The 21503-nt window shown below is 37.6% G+C and overlaps 1 protein-coding gene across 1 annotated transcript in view; it reads left to right on the top strand.

The window, feature by feature from the left end:
• MAN1A2 (mannosidase alpha class 1A member 2) overlaps positions 1-21503 on the top strand; it is a 160258-nt gene that overhangs the window by 23601 nt on the left and 115154 nt on the right. The window lies entirely within an intron of this gene.

The following is a 21503-nucleotide window of genomic DNA, read 5'->3' on the forward strand; positions in this document are numbered from 1 at the left end:
AATTGTACTGTCAGATTTTTGAATGATGGGGATATTTTGAGTATTAAATGTTTTTGGTTTTTATTCCTCTAAGTGGGTTGTTCATGTTCATGAAGAATATTGATTTCTATTTTATTATATGTTTTTTTTGCGTGTGTTTACCTGATTCAAGTATTAGGGTACTATTGGTTTCATGAAATTACTTGGATGTTTTCCTTCTTCAGTGTCCTAAGTTTCTGTCGACCGGGTATTGTTACCTTAAGAACATATCAGTGAAATAATCTGAACTGGAATTTTCCTTATGGAAACATTTTAAAAAATATTGAAAAGGCAAATCAGATTTACAGAGAAAAGGAGAAACAATAAGATCTTCTGTCTGTTGGTTTACTCCCCAAATGGCTGCTGATCTAAAGCCCGGAGCCAGGAGCTTCCTCTGGGTCTCCCACATGGGTTCAGGGTCCCAAGGCTTTGGGCCATCCTTTACTATTTTCCTAGAGCATAAAGAGGGAGCTGGATGGGAAGGGGAGCAGCTGGGACATGAACTGGAACTCATGAGATCCCAGCTCTTGCTATGTGAGGATTTAGTCATTGGGCCATTGTGCCATGCCTATGGAAACATTTTCAAGTACACAGTTTTTTTTTTAATAGGTACAGGATACAGATTATTGAGGTAATAGGGCTCTTGAGTTTGTTCAGCTAGTTTTTTTTTTTAAGCAAGGAATATAAATTGTTAAATTTTTGGTTTAGAGTTTTAAATGATAATTCCTTATTGTTATGTTAATAATTATAGGATTGTAGTTATGCCACTTCTATTGTTTCTTATATGTAATTTTTATTTTATTGATCTTGAACTAGATTTTTTTTCCTTAAGTTTTATTTCTTTATTTGCAAGGCAGAGAAAGAAGATGGAATGATCTATCTCTTCTATTTGCCACTTTATTCTCTAAATGCCTACAATAGCTGAGTTAGGACAGGCCAAATTCAGCAGCTCAGAACTCTGTCTCAGTCTGTCATGTGGATGGTAGGAACCCAGTACTTTAGCCATTATCTGCTGCCTCTTAGGCTGTGTGTTTGTGGGAAGCTGGATTGGAAACGTAACCAGGACTTGAACTGAGGTACTCTGGTGATGGGATATGGGAATCTCAAGTGATGGCTTAACCCTGTGCCAAACACTTGTCTTTTTTTTCTCTCTCTCTTGTTTTGTTTTCTTAAAGGAAATCTTATTATTTATTTAAAGGTTTATTTACTTGAAAGTCAGAGTTGTAGAAAAAGGAGAGAGCTATCTTCCATCTGCTGTTTCACTCCCCAAATGATTACCAAGACTGGAGCTTGTCTGATCCCAAGCTAGGAGTTTCCTTTGGGTCTCTCACCTGGATCCAGGGGCTGAAGACTGGGGTCATCCTTTGCTGCTTTTTCAGGTGCCTTAGCAGGGAACTAAATTGGAGCTGGAGACACTAGAACTTGAATCAGAGTCCGCAACCAACGCCAGCACTGCAGGTAGTGGTTTTACTTGCTATGCTTTGGTCTCTGCTCCAGGAAGCCTGGGTTTTAAAAAGGTTTATTTATTTGAGAGGCAGAAAGAGAAAGCACTCATACTCTGGATCATTCCTGTGTAGTTCAGTTTCTGTTGGTTGGTGCAGGTGCTGGAGCCAGGAACTCAGTCTTGGTCTCTCATGTCAGTATTAAGGACTCAGTTACTTCATTAGTAGGAAGCTAGACTGGAGAGCTGGGCTGGGAGTCAGATCCAGAGGCTCAGTGTGGGACACAGAAGTGGTAGCATTTTAACTGCAAGGCCAAATCCCATCTACATTGTTGTGGTTTTTATTTTCTACATTTGATCTTTTTATTATTTCTTCTTCTTCCCTTTGGTTTAATTTTTGCTTTTTATGTACTTTAAAGTTTGGAGCTGAGATTCTTGATAGAAGACTCTCATTGACTAATACTAGAACTTTTTCTCTGATCTTGCTTCTTTTTCTTTTCATATAGACATTCAATGCTGTGATTTTTCATTTCAGAAATTGCTTTAGCTTCATCCACAAAATTTGATGTTTCCATTTTAGCTCAGGGTGCATTCTAATTTCACTTTCTAGCAAGCAAGTATATTCAGATTGTTTTCTTACCATACAATTCACCCTTAATTCGTGGACGTTTCAGTGATTTTTAGTTTATTACCAGTTATAAGTAATCATCCCTAGTTCTTTAATTTTACTTTTGATTTCTTTTTTGCCCCATGATTGTTGAAAAGAACTTCATTTCATTTCCAAGTATTTGGAAATTATCTGGCTTTCTTCATGTTTCTGCCTCATACTTTATTTTCATTGTAGCAGAGCATACTTTGTGTAGTCTGAATCATTTAATGTATTAGAATTTATTTTATTGTCCAGGTGATGCTTTTTTATTGTTGCTGTTGTTGTTTTATGTTATTTTTGACTGGTCTATATTGATACCTCTTAACATTTATATTTAAAAATGATGGGATTTTTTGCTCTTGTTGGATAATGTGTTCTATGTATGTCAAGTAGTTCAAGTTGGCTCATAATGTTGTTTAAGTCTTTTATGTCCTGATTTTCCCTGAAATTTTATTAATGATTGAGTTTAAATGTGTTGCAATCACCTGCTGCATTTTGAATCTTTCTTCTTACATTTCTATCATATTTTGCATCATATATTTTAAAATTCTCTTATCAGGTATGTAATGTTTGTTATTGTAAAATTCTCCTGATGAACTGATCTTATCACAAAATGACTATTAATACTCTAAAAGCTACTATTTGATATTAATGCACCTGTACATTTTAAAACAAAAATGGGCACCCATTAGGAAGCAGAAGGAAGTCAGAGACACCCAAATTAAGACTGTGAGTTAAATATGGCTGTTGATATCCCTTTGAAAATCCCACCGCACTGCCCTTGTCTAATATGTATAGGAGCACTGTTGTGGTACAGAAGGACTGTGATGAGGGGCCTGTGTTGTGGCACAGTGGGCTTAAGGCGGTGCCTGTGATGCTGACATCCCATCTCAGAGTGCCAGTTTGATTTCTGGCTGCTCCTTTTGGATCTACCTTCCTGCTATTGTACCTGGGAAAGAAGCAGAGGACAGCTTAAGTAAATGGGCCCCTGCTACTCACATGGGAGAAGTAGATGGAGTATTGGGCTCCTTGCTTTAGCCTTTACCACCACTGGCCATTTTGGTGTTTAGAAGTAAATCAATAGAGGAAAGGTCTCTCTGTCTCTTCCTTTTTCTTTGTCACTTTTCAATAAATAAATGGTGAATCTCAAAAAAAAAAAAAAAAAAAAAGAAAGAAAAAGAAAAAGGACTCTGGTGAAGCTTTCTCAGATGTTTTTCTTCTGAAACGTTGGCTAACTTTCTCAAATCACTCTCCTAAGAAGCATTTGTTACTGTTTTGTTGTGTAGAAAGCCCAGTAAGCTACCTTGAGCATCCCATAAAATGATTGCTATTGTTTTTGCTTTTGACTGGTCCGCTCCTGCTTATTTATTGTTATTTTATTTTTGATCGACATAGTTATATATTTATGTGGTAAATGTGATGCTTTGATATCTATATATTATGTAACAATTACACTTATTTTTGGTGAGAAAATTAAAATCCTCTGTAAGACTCATTTTGAAATATGCAATGCCCCATTGTTGCTATGCAAACTGTGCAACAGAGCACTGGACTTTTTTTTTCCATCTGGTAGTAAATCACCTCTTTCCTGTACCCTTCCAACCTTTTCTCCTCTTCACACTCTGCTAATTACTGTTGTACTCCCAACCTTCAGGAGATCTGCTCTTAGATCCCATCTCTATGGCATCTCTATCCCATCTTATGGTACTTGTGCTTTATGTGCTTAGCTTTGTTTCACCTAACATCATATCCTTTAGGTTTATCCATGTTGTTACAAATCCAGGATTTCAACCGTTTTGATGATTGACTTATCCTTATCTTTATTGATTGTTGGTGGACACTTGACTTGATTCTACATCCTCAATGTGAATAGCGTTTCAGTAAATGTGAGAGTCGGATTCTGGCATCCCACGTGGGCATTGATTCAAGTCTTGGCTGCTTTTCTTCCGATCCAGCTTCTTGCTTATACACCTGGGAAGGCAGCAGAGCATGTGCAGGAGCTTGGGAGCCTCCACCCCCCTGTGAGACCTGGGTGAAGCACCTGGCTTTGACTTGGTGCCACTTTGGCCATTGTGGCCATTTGGAGAGTTAACTGGCAGATGAAGGGTCTCTCTCAATCACTCTTGCTATTGCTGTTGCTACCTCTGTTTTCAAATAAGTAAATAAATACATAAATAAATAAGTAGAAAAAAATTATGCCATCACATGATCACTGTGGAAAAACTAAATTGCTTTAAGAAAATTTATCCTAGAAATTAATACTGTCCAGAAGAACAATAAACGTCCTTCGGGACCAGGGAGGGGAGCTTTCTGGTCCTTGCCTGCTTCCAATTTTGGGTCCCCACCCCCTCTCGTAGTAACCATCAGGAGCGCTCCAGAAACCCCTCAAAACAAACAAACAAACAAACAAACAAAAAACTAGAATAGATAGACAGAACAACAAGGAAAGCTTAGAAACAGACAGGAAACAGTCAGTGTGGATGCAGTTATACCTCACTGGGTGGGACACAAAGATTAGTCACTCCTCATCATGGTGTTGAAGATTTCCCTGCACACCCCTCAAAAAAAAAAAAATGTTCTGCACCTTAATTGTTGACAAATGTCTTGTTGGAGTTATAAGCCAGTCTAGATTATCCCAAAATCTGCCAAGTTCAGCAAAATTATACTTCAACACAATAAACGGCTAAATACTAAAATGAAAATAGATGCGAGACAGCTGAATAGTACCTCATAGCCGTTTTAAGGGGTATAACAGCCGGCTCTCTATATAAACTAAAATTGAAATATCAACGAGCTAATCATAGGATGTGGCTAAGAACTTGCATTTTTTTTCTTTTAACATATTGGTTACTCAAAACCATGTCAATTCCATAATGGTGTAAATTGTTGTTGATGTTATGTCGGGATTCTTAATTGACTGGGACGATATTCTACCAGCTCTACCTTCAGACCAGAAATGGTCTCACCAAGAAACTGTTCAACTTATCTGGACAATAAGATGCTGGACTCTATACTTGGCATAAGTTTGCAAGGAAAGAATCTTGATTGAATTTGAACTGTAATATTGCAACAAGGTGGAGGAATCCACCATGGGGGAAGGGTATGGGGAGGGGATGGGGGAAACCCAGAGCCTATGTAACTGTCACATAATGCAATGTAATTAATAAAAAAAAGAAAATAAAAACAAATATATCAAACAAACAAAAAAATAAATTAATACTGTCTGGTAGATTCTACTAAACATTAAGGGACAAATAATATCAGGTACTACAGTTGATCTTAGCCAAGAGGCCAGAAAGTGATGATATGTTATTTCAGAAGATAAATATCACTTTCCAACTGTAATAGAAACCAAAATAACCCTTATCAAAAGCCAGTGAGTTCAACAAAAATAATTACATTACTAGTACTAATTAAAACAGGTGGGAAAAAAAAAGACTTAGCTAAAAATGTAACATGAAATCTAGAAAAAAGTAAAAATATGATCCATTAGATTTTTCTTCTCTTTGCCTTTTATGTATCTTTTCTACTGCTGAAATTCATTCTTTCATTTTGTTTCATGATAATACTTAATGTTCTTTGGCTTTTGGGACTGACTCCCTTAAGCATGTTTTGTTAACTGTCAATTTTACAGTCCTGATTTTGTCTGGTGAATGGAATCTTCCTCCACAGTGCACTGCTTTTTGTGTGTTTTGCACTGCATTCTGTGTGTTTTGATGTCTTAGCTGACACTGTCTGGGAGGCTCAAGCTGCCAGTGGGCCTGGACTTAATTTAATCTTCCTTCTCCAAGTATGAAGTGTAGCTTCAGGCTGTGTTGTTAGGGATTCGGAAATTGGGAATGGTCATATGGGTAATTTGTTCCTTTCTGCCTTTTTCTGTGTGTGTGTGTGTGTTTCTTATTACACTAAAACCAGGCACCACAATTTCTCACTTGGCACCACCATGTTTCTTATTTGTTTTCCCCAGGTTTTGTAATGGTAACTTGGTATATTATAGAGTAGCTGTTCCAATTGGTGTTTCTGTTTTGGGGACACTTGGAGGAGGATGTTACTGGCTGCTGTTTTATTCTTCTTGCTTTTGCCTTGATTGACCAGTTTCTCCTCTTGGTAGCCATTGCTTTGATTGTACTTTGTGTTCTGGATTATCCAACTGGTAAAGCGTTGTTTTATCTTGTTACAGTTTCTAGAAGAAATGCTTCAAAACTTAATCTCATTTGTTTAAAGTTTTTTCTGAAAATCCTACTTGTGTATGGGCAATTATTTTGGCATCCATTAATCAGAAAGTTTTCAGTAATTTCCTGTCAGTTCTGTCAATCAGAATTTTGTAAAAAGTTGTCTATGGTGTTGGCTATTGATTCTGTTGTTCATTGTTACTCCTCTTCAATTAGGGCTTGAATAAGGTTAATTTTTCCTCACAGATTGGTAAAGATGGTTTGTTGCAGTGTGCTTTATCTTCAAAATCATCTTATTTTTCTTAAAAGTAATTCTATCCATTGGTTAAGTACTAACTTTTTGCATCATTGTCCCTGTAAACTTTTGGCAAGATATCAGCGATTTCACCATTCTTCCACAATATTAGTGGTTATTCTTGTTTCATTTTAGAATGATTCAAGCTGTTCTGATAAGGGCTCTTTTCTCACTGGTATTTCATCTTGCTTAGTATGTCATGATGATGTTCAGGCACGTTACAATGTTGGTGTGACAGATGCTGTCAGGCATGTACAAACTTCTGATGCAAAAAGCTTTTGCAATCCATGCATAGTTTTTTTATAATGCGCATTTCTATGAACTTTTTGAATATTCTTTGTACTTAACAGACCATAAAATTTACTCATGTTTAATTAAGTGGGAGCTGAGACTGTGTAATAGCCTGGCAATTTCCAAATCCATATTGTCAACCTTTAATATCTGAATCTGTGTGCTTGGTTGAATTTTTATACTTAGCATGTATAGAATTATACTACTTCATCATTTTTATTCTAAATCACTGTTTCCTTTTTTGTTCTGTGGCCAGTTAATAGTATTCCTTTCTAAACAGCATAACAAGAAGACAGCCATCTTTAACTTTTTCTTTTTCGTGTTTGATCACTTACTTAAACTTATTAATTCTGTCTTTTTAAAGTCTCTGATACTTGATTGCTCTTCTCTATAACTAACTTAGATGCATTTTATTAGACCACTATTTGTTTGCATCGGTGGATGCTGTGACTTCTTAACTCCTTTTTCCACTTCCAGCCTTGAATCTTCTGACTCCTAACTGTGCTTCCTCCCCAGTCCCCAAATCCACAAGCCAGTCATGGGAAGGTGTGTTTGCCCAGATGTAGGAACAGTTACACATGCCATTGTAAAGCTGAAGTCTTTTAGAGGCTTGCCTTTGTCCTCAGTGTGCTGTGTGAGCTCTACTCCTGATTGAGTTTCTGCCTTTTCTACTTCCTTATTACAGTCCATTCTATCTTAACACATCTTCCTCTGTTTTGCACACTGTTCTCTGGTGACCATACCAACTTATGTGTTAGCTAATCTATGTGCCTCTGCTTCCATGGAATGTACATTGATTTCTATTCCCAGAATGCACTAATTTTTTTATGCCTGGCATACTCCTATTCTTTTAATATCTATTTGGAGATAATGTGTTTCTTCTGATTTCTTTCCTGTGTAAATCTAATTTCAAGTAATGCATGTATGCTCAGCAAATAACTGTTCCTTTTTATGTATGTCTTTTTTGTAATAGTCCTAGTATTTTCTTCCTCTGTTATAAATCATTCATTTTGTACTCTATGTTTTGCCTGTCATTAGATTGTGAACTCCTGTTGGAAAATATTATCTATTACTTTTCTTTGTATTTCCCTATGCCTACTTCAGTGCCCCTCACATTGGTGAATGTTAATCATCAGCAATTTAGGGCCCGGCATTGTGGTCTAGCAGCTAAAGTCCTCGCCTTGAACACGCCAGGATCCCATGTGGGCGCTGGTTCTAATCCCAGCAGTTCCACTTCCCATCCAACTGCCTGCTTGTGGCCTGGGAAAGCAGTTGAGGACGGCCCAAAGCTATAGGACACTGCTCCCGCATGGGAGACATGGAAGAGGTTCCTGGCTCCTGGCTTTGGATTAGCGCAGCACCAGCCATTGTGCTCACTTGGGGAGTGAACCATTGGACGGAAGATCTTCCTCTCTGTTTCTGCTGCTCTCTGTATATCTGACTTTGTAATAAAAATAAATAAATCTTAAAAAAAATCATCAGCAATTTAGATGGACATTGACCTGTAGCTGTTGATTTAATTTAAAATTAACATAAACTCAAAATGAAATTTTATTAAAATCCAAGTTAGAATAACTTGTAATAGTTCTACATGTAAACAAGAGCTTTTAATATTCAAATAAATGACTTACTACTAACTAAACATTAAGATACAGACAGAGAATTTGTGTTGGTGGTCCTTGGGCTATAGTCTAAAATGGGAATGCTAAAGCACCTAGTATTTTGTGAGAGTCCCATAAGAAGAGTCATTGGGTTTGGTTAAAAGATAAATGTTCGGAGAATTTCTCAGTGTTTGGCTTTGAATCTGTTTCAGCATATTTCATTTGACTGACCAATTATATGTATTGAAAGAGATGGCCTTCCCTATTAACATACTGTTGTAAGAATGAAATTTATTTTTATTGAATAGAGATCCCTAATGTGATGTAACGTGTTTTGTGTGATTACTAATTACAGTCAGTACTTTGGAAAGTACTTAATTTGGCTTCAGAAAATAACATGCAGAAGGTTCCCTGTCCATTACATCACAGTGTTATCATGTGCAAATAGAGTTCATTTGCTACTGCAAATCATCCTAAATTTAACTCATGAGCAACTCCTTTATAATAGTTTTTGTTTCTTTAGGATTAAGGAGTTTTTCTTTAATGACCTTCAAGGTGTGGTGGTTCTTTTTGGATAGTCTTGTATTTCTTTAGACATTTACGTAAAATTGTGTAGAATGATGTTTTGTTAGTTTTAGTACTGTTTGCTGACTATCCTGCAGTGATTTCCTAACATTATTCATGCCCTGTGTTGTGTATAAGTCACTGTTTTACATAATTACTTAAATTATTTTTATTGTGCTTTCTTGGTATATAGGAAATTTTATAAAATATAGGATGTTTGAGAAGATTATTTACCATCTAACTTCATAGATTAGTCTTTTCGTCATTTATCTTTTCAAAAGTAGCATTACATTGTTAATTCATTCCACATTTTAAAGGTTTATTTTTTTTTAAGATTTATTTATTTTTATTACAAAGCCAGATATACAGAGAGGAGGAGAGACAGAGAGGAAGATCTTCCATCTGATGATTCACTCCCTGCGCCAATCCAAAGTCAGTAACCAAGAACCTCTTTCAGGTTTCCCATACGGGTGCAGGGTCCCAAGGCTTTTTGGGCCATCTTTGACTGCTTTCCCAGGCCACAAGCAGGGAGCTGGATGGGAAAGTGGGGCTGCTGGGATTAGAAGCTGCAGCCATATGGGATCCTGGCGCATTCAAAGTGGGGACTTTAGCCACTAGGCCACCGCGCTGGGCCATAAAGGTTTATTTTCTGTTTATTTAAAAGGAAAATTTTGCAGAGAGAGAAGGAGAATCAAAGAGAGAGATCTTCCATTTGCTGGTTCACTCCCCAAATGGGCGCAAGGACCAGAGCTGAACTGATCAGGAGTCAGGAGCTGGGAGCTTCTTCCCAGTATCCCATGTGGGCTTGAGCCATCCTCTGCTGCTTTCCTGGCTCTAAGCAGGGAATTGGACGGGCAGTGAAGCAGCCAGGATGCGATTGCACCCATGTGGGATGCTGACGCTAGCAGGTGGAAGATTAGTGCTCCAGTCCCATTCTGTGTGTTTTTAAATCTATAAATAGTGATAGGGTAAGTTATCTTTTTAGAATTTGGAGGCTATTAGAGACAATTATATTTAAGTGGTTGAAAATAGTTTTGTTTGAAAGTTTTTAAGAACTCTTAGATTTGTTAGAACTTAAGGTATCAGAGTCTGGACATCTTAGCAAATAAGCAGTGAATATAAGCAAAAGTTGATGAAAATATTGGAATTACTGTAGAAAAAAGAATACTTCAATGGCAGTTTGGATATTTAGGAGTCTAGAAAAAGTGGGACCCAACTGGTAGGAAAGGAAGAAAGTTAACATTTGTCAAGTAGTTTTTTTTTTTTAACTTCTTTTCTGCAATCCTATTTGTATTGGTTTTTAGATTCTTTGATGTTTGCTAAGTAGAAATCATATTGCCTATGGCAGTAGATCTTTTTTAAATTTATTTTTTATTCTTTTATTAGAAAGGCAGATTTACAAAGAGAAGGAGATACAGAAAGAAAGATCCTCCATCGCTGTTTCACTCCCCAGGCAGCCAGAGCCAGGAGCCAGAAGCCTTTTCTGGGTCTGCTATGTGGGTGCAAGTTCTTGAGGCTTTGGGCCATCCTCCACTGCTTTCTCAGGTCATAAGAGTCATAAGAGGGAAGCTCGTTGGGAAGCGGAGCAGTAGGGACATAAACTGGAGCCCACTTGGGATCCCAGGGGTACATTCAAGCTGAGAATTTAGTTACTAGGCCCTCGTGCCAGGCCTGGTAGGATATGATGGTTTTTTAAAATTTTTCTTTTTCCTTATGTTTTACTATTACTTTCATTTTTTTAATGACCATGACTATCATTATAATCCAATAGAAGTGGTAACTGTTTTTGTTTGCTTCTTTTTAAAACATTTTAAAATTATCATTATTTAATATTAAGAAATGATTTTTACTTTAGTTTTTGTAAAATACTTTTTAGTAAGTTGAGGATTGTTTTCTTCTTTGTTATGAGGTTATAAGCTTAGAGACTGGTGTTGAATTTGTCATTTTATTTTTCCATTTCTACTGAATAACCAAACATTTTAAAAGTAGTAGATAAAGTATATTATGATAATTTTTTCTGATATTAAACTTCATATTTCTTAGAAATACTAAGTTAGGGCCTGGTGTGGTAGCCTAGCAGCTAAAGTCCTCTTCTTGAATGCGCCAGGATCCCATATGCCTGCAGGTACTAGTCCCAGCAACCCTGCTTCCCATCAGCTCCCTACTTATGGCCTGGGAGACCTGAAAAAGCTCCTGGCTCTTGGCTTTGGACTGGCTCAACTCTGGCCATTGCGGTCACTTGGGGAGTGAATCATCGGATGGAAGATCTTCCTCTCTGTCTCTTCTCTCTGTATGTCTGGCTTTGCAATAAAAATAAATACATCTTAAAAAAACAGAAATACTAAGTTATAGTGATTTTTTTGTTTTCTAATATTGCTAATTGAATTTACCAAAGTGTTAATTTAGTGTATGATTTTCCTTTTTCATTACTAGTCATTCTGTTTAGATTTATGAATTAGAGGTATTTGGGAAATTATCTTGTACAGTGCTAGTTATTTGGATCTAGAGTATCTAGAAACCTGATAAAGGCTGACTATATATATTTTGGTATAGTAGTTGGAACAATATGCTTAAATGATATTAAGAAACATGTAGAGTAACAGCTGAAGTGACCCAAAGGGTAGAAGGCAGCATGGCAGACGTGTTGAAGATGGTGAACCAGGGACCAGAGGCCCAATGTGAAGGGCAGGCTTGAAGAGGAGGATTATGAAAGGAAGGATACACAGAGCTCTTGATTTCTAACTGGCGTGTACGAGAGTGAAGTGAGATTGTAGGAATTAGAAACAACAAGCATTATACTCTGAAAAAGTACACTGATAAACTTAAGGCAGGAGGATACCAATGAAGGTGAGAGGAGGTAGAGTCAGTTTGGAGGAAAGTTAAAATTTACCTCTTTTTTAAGGAAAAGTGACCTCTCATGTTTCTACATAAAAAGTTGAAGCTCTGGAGAGGCAAAAATTTGTATGCATCAGACTCTTTGTCAAGTAAGAGTTTCAATGTAATTTTCTGTGATTGTTTGTCATTTAGGATCATGCTAGTCCTCTAGATTGATTACAGATGAAATTTATTTAAGCATTCTAATTGGACAAGGAAATTTATCCCTTGATTGTGTATTTCTGAAGTCCACAGCCCTGGTAACAAGAGCCTCAGGGAAGGAGAGTATCTAGGATAGCTCAGGTACATTGAGGTCAGTTACCATTCACCACACATACACACAAACAGTGGCTAAGAAATACAGTGGCTAAGTAAAATGGCCATTAATTTCTGATCACATATATGAATTCTCCATGGCGATTTCAATATGAAGGCTGATAAACAGAGTCTCCTGAGTATGTGTTTTGCTAGAAATTGAGGGTTCTAGCCCTAGGAAAGAAAAGATTATCTATGTCTGCATCAATTAAGATGCAAACTCTTAATTGAAATTCAACTCATATAAAAGGCAATATTCGCATGGCTTTTAAAAAGTTAAAATGCATTTTATTAGGATCTACTTACTAGCTCTATGATCCTGAACAAATGATTTTAATTTTTCTCTTTGCACCTTAGTGTTTTCATAAAAAGGCATAGAATAGTGTTTAATAGAGGATAGCTCATAAATCTCTGTCAGAATTAGATAATATACATAGTTTACTAAGCTAATGTTTAGTATATCTAAACCACTTTTTATTTGTTGTCATTTGCTTTTGCTGTTGAAGGACTAGAAATGCAGTAAAGGATGAAATAAAAAACATAAGGCAATCACAGCAAAAAAGATTATATTACTTATGTATATAAAAATGGGTTAGCTATTACACATTAATATATGTTTGGAAAAATAATTTCGAATCTCATGAGAACCTGGATATTAACATAGTTAAAGAAAATGATTTTTGGGGCCTGGTGTGATGGCTTGATTTGCTAATCTTCCCCTTGCAAGTGCCAGGGTCCCATATGTACACTGGTTCGTGTCCTGGCTGCTTCACTTCCCCTCCAGCTCCCTGGTTGTGGCCTGGGAAAGCAGTCGAGGATTACCCAAAGCCTTGGGACCCTGTGCCCACATGGGAGACCTGGAAGAAACTCCTGGCTCCTGGCTTAAGATTGGCTCGGCTCTGGCCATTGTTGTTGCTTGGGCAGTAAAGCAGTGGATAGGCTATCCCTCTCTGTGTTTCTCCTTCTCTCTGTAAATCTGTCTTAGCAATAAAAATAAATCTTCAAAAAGAAAAAAAATTATTTATTTATTTAAAATTTTGAATTTTATGGTGCAATTCTGTAGAGCCTGGGATCCCCTCTCCGCCCCCCCCAATCCCCAACCCTCTACCTGATTTTCCCCATATTGTTACAATAGTATAGTCCTTCATAAGGAATTTTATTTCCATCAGTCTGTTATTTAAGTGTGCCCTGACATTGCTGGCACAGACAGTGTCAGACAGTCCATCATCCCATTGTCTAGATATGTCCAACAGTTTTATTGGGAGTCCATCTTTACTTTGGAAATAGGGAAGAACGTTGCATTGTGTCTTCACATCGATATGGTAGTCTCCATTACTCCATCACTATGCATTCCAATTTGCATGATGGTTTCCTTATATTAGAAAGAACGTATGGTATTTGTCTTTTGGGGATTGACTTATTTCACTGAGTATGATGGCCTCTAGTTGGGAACATCTAGTTGTAAATGATTTAATATTCCATGGAGTAGATATACCACAGTTTCTTTAACCACTCCTCTTTGGATGGGCATCTGGATTGCTTCCCTGTCTTTGCTATTGTATATGGTGCTGCTGTAAATATAGGATTACAGATTCCCTTCTCATATGCAGCTTTCATTTCCTTTGGGTATATTCCTAGGAGTGGGATAGCTGGGTCATATGGCATGTTTATTTGCAATTCTCTAAGCACTCTCCATGCTGATTTCCATAGTGGTTTTACTAGCCTACACTCCCACCAGCAGTAAAGAGGGTACCTTTCTCCCCCACATCCATGTTAGCAGATGTTGTTAGTAAAGTTCTGAATGTAGCCTAGTCTCATTGGAGTTGGGTGGTACCTCAACGTGGTTTTCATTTGATCTCCCTGGTGGCTAGGGAACCTGAGCATGTTTTCATGGCTGTTAGTCATTTGAATCTGTTCTTTTTGGAAAATGTCTGTTTATTTCCTTTGCCCATTTTTCACAGGTTTTTTTGTTTGTTTTTTACTGTCCCTGGGTTTCTGAAGCTCTTTGTAAATCTTGGATATTAGTCCCCTATCACTTGTGTAGTATGCAAAAATTTTCTCCCATTGTGTTGGTTGCTTCTTCACTTTATCATTTCCTTTGCTGTACAGAAGCTTTTTAGTTTGATGTAGTCCCATTGGTTTATTTTGTCTTTGCCTATGTCTTTGGCATCTTTTCTAAGAAGCCTTTTCCCATTCCTATTTCATGGAGAGTGCTTCCTATGTTTCCTTTAATAGTTTGATGTTTTCTGGGTGTAAATTTAGGTCCTTGAACCATTTAGAGATGATTTTTATATAATGTGACAAGTGTGGGTTTTGTTTCTTAATTCTGCAGGCTGCTATCCAGTTGTCCCAGCAGCATTTGTTGAATAGACCCGACTTTTCCCCTGATAGTTTTCAGTTTTCTTGTCAAAGATTAGTTGACCATGTATGTGTAGGCTCCCTTCTGGTGTTTCTATTCTGTTCCATTGATCTTCTTCTCTGTTTCTGTATCAGTATCAGCCTGTTTTGATGACTACTGTTCTGTTGTTGTATGCTTTGAGATCTGGAATTGTGATTCCTCTAACTTGATTTTTATACTTCAGGATAACTTTGACTATTTGTGCTCTCTTGTGCTTCCATATAAACTTTTGTATCTTCTTTTCTATTTCTGAGAAGAATGTTGTTGGGATTTTGATTGGGATTGAGTTGAATCTGTATATTACTTTTGGTAATTGGTAATTGGTAATTTGGAATATTACTCTTGGTATATTACTTTTGTTGATCCTGCCAATCCAGGAACATGGTAAGGTTCTTCGTTTTTCAAGGTCTTCTATTTTCTTTTTAAATGTTTTATAGTTTTCATCATAGAGTTCTTTTACATATTTAGTTAGCTTAATTCCTAGGTATTTAAGATTCCTCTCCACTATTTTAAAAGGACTGTACTTACAATTTCTTTCTCAGCCCTGGAATTTTTTGTGTACACTAGTGCCATTGATTTGTGTTTGTTAATTTTGTATCCTGCTACTCTGCCAAAGTCTCTCATGAGTTCCAGTAGTCTCTTGACTGAATTGTTTGATTTGCCTGTGTAGAGAATCATGTCATCTGCAAATAGAGATAATTTCAGTTCCTCGTTTCCAATTTGGATTTCTTTAATTCCTTTTTCTTGCCTAATAGCTCTGGCAATGACTTCTAATACTATATTGAAGAGTAGTGGTGACAGTGGACATTCCTGTCTGCTTCCAGATTTTACTGGAAAGGCTTCCAAACTTTCCTCATTGAGTAGGATGCTGACATTGGGATTTTTGTAAGTTGCTTTGATTGTGTTGTAGAATGTTCCCTCTATTCTTATCTTGCTTAGGATTTTCAGCATGAAGTGGTGTTGGATTTTATGAAATGCCTTCTTTTGCATCTATTGAGATGATCAAACGGTTTTTATTTTTCAGTTTGTTGATGTGATGTATCACATTTATTGATTTGCAAATGTTGACCCATCCCTGTATGCCTGGGATGAATCCCACCTGGTCCAGGTGAATGATCTGCCTGATGTACTGTTGGATGCTATTGGCTAGTATTTTGTCAAGGATCTTTGCATCTATGTTCATCAAGGATATTGGTCTGTAGTTTTCATTTTCTGTTGTGTCTCTTTCTGGCTTTGGTATTAAGGTGATACTGGCTTCATAGAAAGAGTTTGGAAGAACTGCCTCTCTTTCTATTGTTTGAAAAAGCTTGTATAGGATTGGGTAAGTTCCTCTTGAAATGTTTGGTAGATTTCAGCAGTGAAGCCATCTATCCAGGACTTTCCTGTTTGGGAGGGCTTTAATTACTGATTCAATGTTAGTCCATGTTATAGGTCTATTTAGATTGTTAATTGCTTCTTGATTCAATTTTGGTGGATTGTGTGTGTTTAAAAATCTCTCCAACAACCAGGAGCCCTGAGCGGTCTGCAGAAACAGAAGAACAGTAAACTTCCTTCAGGACTATGGAGGGGAGCTTTCTCTGGTCTTTGCCTGGTTCTGACTTTGGGTCCCCACCCTCTCTTGCAATGACCATCAGGGTCGCTCCAGAAACGCCTCAAAACAAACAAACAAAAAATCTAGAATAGGTAGAGAGAACAACAATGAAAGCTTAGAATCAGACAGGAATTGGTCAGCATGGATGTACTTATACCTCACTGGGTAGGACACAAAGATTAGTTACTCCTCACTAGGGTATTGAAGATTTCTCTGCACACCCCTCCTAAAACTGTTCTGCACCTAAACTGTTGACATATGTCTTGTTAGAGTTATAAGCCAGTCTAGACTACACGAAAAAAAGCCAGGTTCAGCAAAATTATGCTTCAATGCTATAAACTGCTAAATACAAAAATGAAAATAGACATAAGACAAAAATCTCTCCAACTCTTCGAAGTGTTCTGACTTGCTTGCATATATTTGTAGTAATTCCTAATAATTCTTTGTATGTCTGAGGTATCTGTTATATTTTCTTTCTCATCTCTGATGCTATTAATGTGTATCTTCCTCCTTTTTTTGATTAGTTGGGCTAGTGGAGAGTCTATTTTATTGATTTTCTCAAAGAACCAGCTCTTTGATTCATTGATGTTTTGTGCAGTTCTTTTGGTCTCTGTTTGACTTATTCCCTCCCTTATTTTGATTATTTCTTTTTTTTTTCTACTAATCGTGGGATTGCTTTACTTGGTCCTTTTAAGTTTCTTAACATAAGCTTTGATTGAGATGAACTTTCCTCTTAGCGCCGCCTTGATTGTGTCCCATAAGTTTGATATGTTGTGTTGATGCCTTCATTTGTTTCAAGCAATTTTTAAATTTCCCCTTTGATTTCCTCTCTGACCCATTGCTCATTTAGTAACATTCAGTCTCCATGTGTTTGCAAATCTTCCTTGGTGTTTTGACTCCTTGGTCTCTAGCTTTACTCCATGATGATGTGAGAAGATGCATGGTACAATTTTGACTTTTTAAAATTTGCTGAGGCTTGTTTTGTGGCTTATAACATGGTCAGTTCTGGAGAAGGTTCCATGTACTGATGAAAAGAAAAATGTATTCTCTGTAGGATGAAAGGTTCAGTAGATGTCAACTAAGTTCATTTACTCTAGAGTTTGGGTGAGTTCTGTTGTTTCTTTGCTGAGTTTCTGTCTCTTTGATCAGTCAGTTGATGTTAATGGGGTATTAAGGTCACCCACTATGATTGTATTGGATTCTCTTTCTCTCTTTAATTCCATTAATGTTTGTTTCATGTAGCTAGATGCCTTGGCATTTGGCCCATGTACATTTCTTATGGTGATCTCTTCTCACTGAATGAAATCTTCGATAATTATATGGTGGCCTTTTTCATCTCTTTTAATGTTTTTCATATCAAAGTCTTTATAAAAAAGTCTATATCATCTGATGTAAGAATGGCTACACCTGCACATTTTTTCTTACCATTTGTTTCGAATATGTTTTTCCATCCTTTCACTTTGTTTCCTCTGATCTTTGGTGGTAAGATATGTCTCCTGTAAGCAGCAGATAGGTGGGTTTTGTTTTTTGATCCAGGCCTCTAATCTATGGCATTTAATTGATGAGTTTAAGCCATTTACATTCAGTTTTACTATGGATAGATGGCAGTTTGGTTCTGTCATTTTAGCAATGTGTTGTTTTTTTGATTTAGTCTTCTGTTTGCCTGTTAGAGGGATGTTCTCCACATTTGCGTTTGGTTTTGGTGGTTGCTATTCTTTTTCTCTTTCGTGAAAATATCTTTGAATATTATTTGTAGGGAAGGTTTAGAAGAGGCAAATTCTTAGGGTTTTTCTTTGTTGTGGAAGAATTTTGTTTCATTTTCAAAGACAAAGAAGAGCTTTGCTGGGTATGTTATCTTAGGCTGACAATTTTTCCCTTTTAGAATCTGGAATATGTCACTCCATTCTCTTCTGGCCTGTAGTTTCCTGGGAGAGATCTCCTGTGAATTTAATTGGCACTGCTTTATATGACAGTTGATTTTGTTCACAAGCACATTTAAGGATCTTTTCCTTATGTTCAATTGAAGAGAGCTTGATGATCATGTGTCGTGGTGAAGATCACTTTTGGTCAACCCTGTTGGGAGTTCTGTGCCCCTCCTGGATGTTGTTTCCCAATTCTTTCTCTAGATGAAGGAAATTTTCCTGTATAATTTCATTGAATACACCTTTAATCCCTGCTTCTCTTTCTGCACCTTCTGGGACTCCCATAACTCTTATATTTGGCTTTTTAATAGTGTCTTTCAATTCTTGAATACTTTTTTTTTAGCTTGACCCAGCTCTGCTTCTAGCTTTTTGTTTGTTTCCCTGTGGTGACAGGAAATATCTTCCAATTCTGAGATTCTTTCTTCTGCTTGCTTCATTCTATCATGGAGACTCTCTACTTTTAAGTTGCTCCACTGTATTCTTAATCTCAGATGTATTAGCTTTCATTTGCTTCATTGCCTGTGTGATGTATTACCTAAATTCTTTGAACTCCTATATTATGTGCTTCTCATTGTTCGTCAGAAGCTTTAGTAAGAGTTTTTATAATTCTGTGCCTCCCATTTTCTTGATGTATTCTTCAATTAACTCTGAGCGTGGTAGAGGCTTTTGCTCCTTTACTGAGGAGTCTTCAGTAACATTAATTGTGCCTTTGTCTCTTCTTCTATCTTTTGACATTGCAATACTGTTTGGCGGATTCTTTTTCTTGGGGCTGGTTTTTAAGATGTATTACCTACTGGTCTACAAGTTGATTTTTATGTTCACTCAGTGTTTCGGATTAGGAGATGCCAACTGTCCCAAATAACTCAGTGTTTCGGATTAGGAGATGCCAACTGTCCCAAATAACTGGTTTGTCGGCAGTGTCAATCTTGTCTAGACTCACAGCACAAGATGGTGCCTGGTGGGGCACTGCTGGGGGCTGTTGACCTTTAGATCCGGGAACCACACAGATGCTGCAGGACATGAACCTGGAGCTGCCCTCCCCATGGGATCAGCCCAGCCTGACTAGACAGAAACGCACTTATTCTGGCATTTGATCCCCATGCTGTGAACTCCGTCCCTCCATCAGTCCGCCTGGTGAAGTCCGCAGCTCCCTTTCTGTTTGTTGCTGGGCCAAAGCATTTGGCAGGATTAGCCAGTCCCAGCCTGCCTTTACCTCCCGACCTCCTGGTGTGAACCCAAGCTCCCACCTGGTTACTGCAAGTGCTTATCCATGGCCGATGCTGAATCCCTGGTTGTCGCTGGAACCTGGATTGCTGCTCACCAGTGGCTGTTGAGTTTTCTGTTCCCTGTAACACTGCTCTGTCGTCGTTGCCTCTTCCCTGTGTCCAGTAGGTCTCCAGGTACCCCCCTGTTGACTGTCTGACCCTTATCTTTTCCTGTAATTTCCTCCATGTGCTTTTTACCCTAATGATTCTGTGTCATCCTGAATGTCTGTACTCTATGCCGCCATTTTGGTTGTCTCTTGGCTGCTTCACTTCTGATCCGTGTTTGTTTTGCAGCAGTTAGGGAGAAGCACAGAGAGGGAGCTTCCACCCACTGGTTCACTTCCCACATGGCTGAAATTGGCAACTTCGGGTTCAGCTCAAGCCAGGAGCTAGGATTTTTATTAGGGTCACCCCCATGGTGTCAAGGGGTCCAAAAGAACTTGGTCCATCTTTCACTGCTCTTCCCAGGCCATTAGAAATGAACTGGATCTGAAGTGAAACAGCCGAGACACAAACTGATTGTCATATGGGATGCTGTTATTGCAGGCAGCAGCTTTATCCACAAGGCTACAGTGCCAGCCCTAATGTCCTGTTTTGTGAGGTCTTCATTGCCTTGTAGTGATTGATCCATTACTGGGTTGTCTCTGTAGTTCAACTCAATTTATAGATGAATTGATACTGAGTGGCCCAGAACATTCACCGTAAGTCATATTGTAGGTGTTTCTGCCATGGTGAACAACCATTATAAACAAGTTCATGTGTATATACTATGGCAGATTACCCCCTACTCTGCCCAGGCTTTATTTAGGTAGTGCCAAATTCCTTATAATGCAGGAAAATAGAAGCTGCAGATGAAAAGGACGAAAAGCATGACAGACTTTATCTGTTGAAGATTTTCAAATTAAAAAAATTCTTAAACATATGCAAATAAAAAGGGAGAGCATTCTAAGTGAGAATGAAAGTCCAAAAAAGATAACCTAGCAGTAGTAGTTTAGAATCCAGAAATCAGGTATGAAAATAAAATTTGAGAAGCCATTTGTATGTAGATCAGGATGAAAACAAAATTTTAAGGAAAGATTCATATTGCTGCTAAGTTTCTGTGATAAGATACTGTTAAGGAAGGGAAGGAATGAACATGCTTGACAGCTTGTGAGGACTCCTGCCTTCGCCTGTATTGTGGAATGGAAGGATTGCAAAGACTGGAATAGTTGACTACTTACATGTGTATGGAACATTCTGTTTTATCAAGTAATTTGGAGCTGCTTGTTTAGAAACCTAACATAAATGGAAGCACTTAGTACAAAACACTATAGCATTTAAAAAATGATATGGCCTGGAGAATGTTGTCTGTTTTCCTATGTCTGTTGATGAATGTATTGATCTTGGATTGTTTTTAGTGATTATACCAGGTTATGGGTTGTGTCAGGGACCAAATTAGCACTAAAATTCTTGTTTTCTGACTTTCAGAGTAAGTTCTCTCCTCACCCTGCTCAACCACAATGGATTCCTCTCTAGAACATTGTTAATGGAAGATCTGATGGAATTCTGGAGTTCCCTTAAAGACTAGACAATTGGACTTCCTTTGTACTCTAGTTAGTGTTGTTTATTCTGAAATGAGGGGTATATTCACTAAATTCTTTAACAACTGGTGCTTTTTGAGGGACAAAGGCAAACAAATGTATGGATTATTTAGATTATCAGTATGTGTTTGAATAAGGATGTTTGCAGTATTGCAGCCGTGCAGGTTCTGTTGAGTAAGAGCTAACTTTTGTTGCAGTGAGGTAAGATGATTAGAGCTTGTCCTGAGAACACTAAGAGTGAGGACGTCCAGCTGGAGGGCCATGTTATCATCTGGTCTAGCGCTGTCAAAGCAACTGCAGGTAGGTAGGATTTAGAATTCTTTAGATCTGTAGCAGGCCGCAGGTTATATTATAAATATCCAAAAGGTCCTTTGCAGTGAAAAACTTCCCTATCCTGGATGTAAAGGATTCCATATTTTATTTTTTAAAATAATTATAAAATTAAAATAATTATAAAGTTGTTTTCACACTGGCTTCATGTATGCTTTTGGAGGAATTGACTTAACATTTAGTAAATAAGAATTGTA

The sequence above is a fragment of the Ochotona princeps genome, chromosome 2 (genome assembly GCF_030435755.1).
Source record: "Ochotona princeps isolate mOchPri1 chromosome 2, mOchPri1.hap1, whole genome shotgun sequence".
In the NCBI taxonomy this organism is placed as follows: domain Eukaryota; kingdom Metazoa; phylum Chordata; class Mammalia; order Lagomorpha; family Ochotonidae; genus Ochotona; species Ochotona princeps.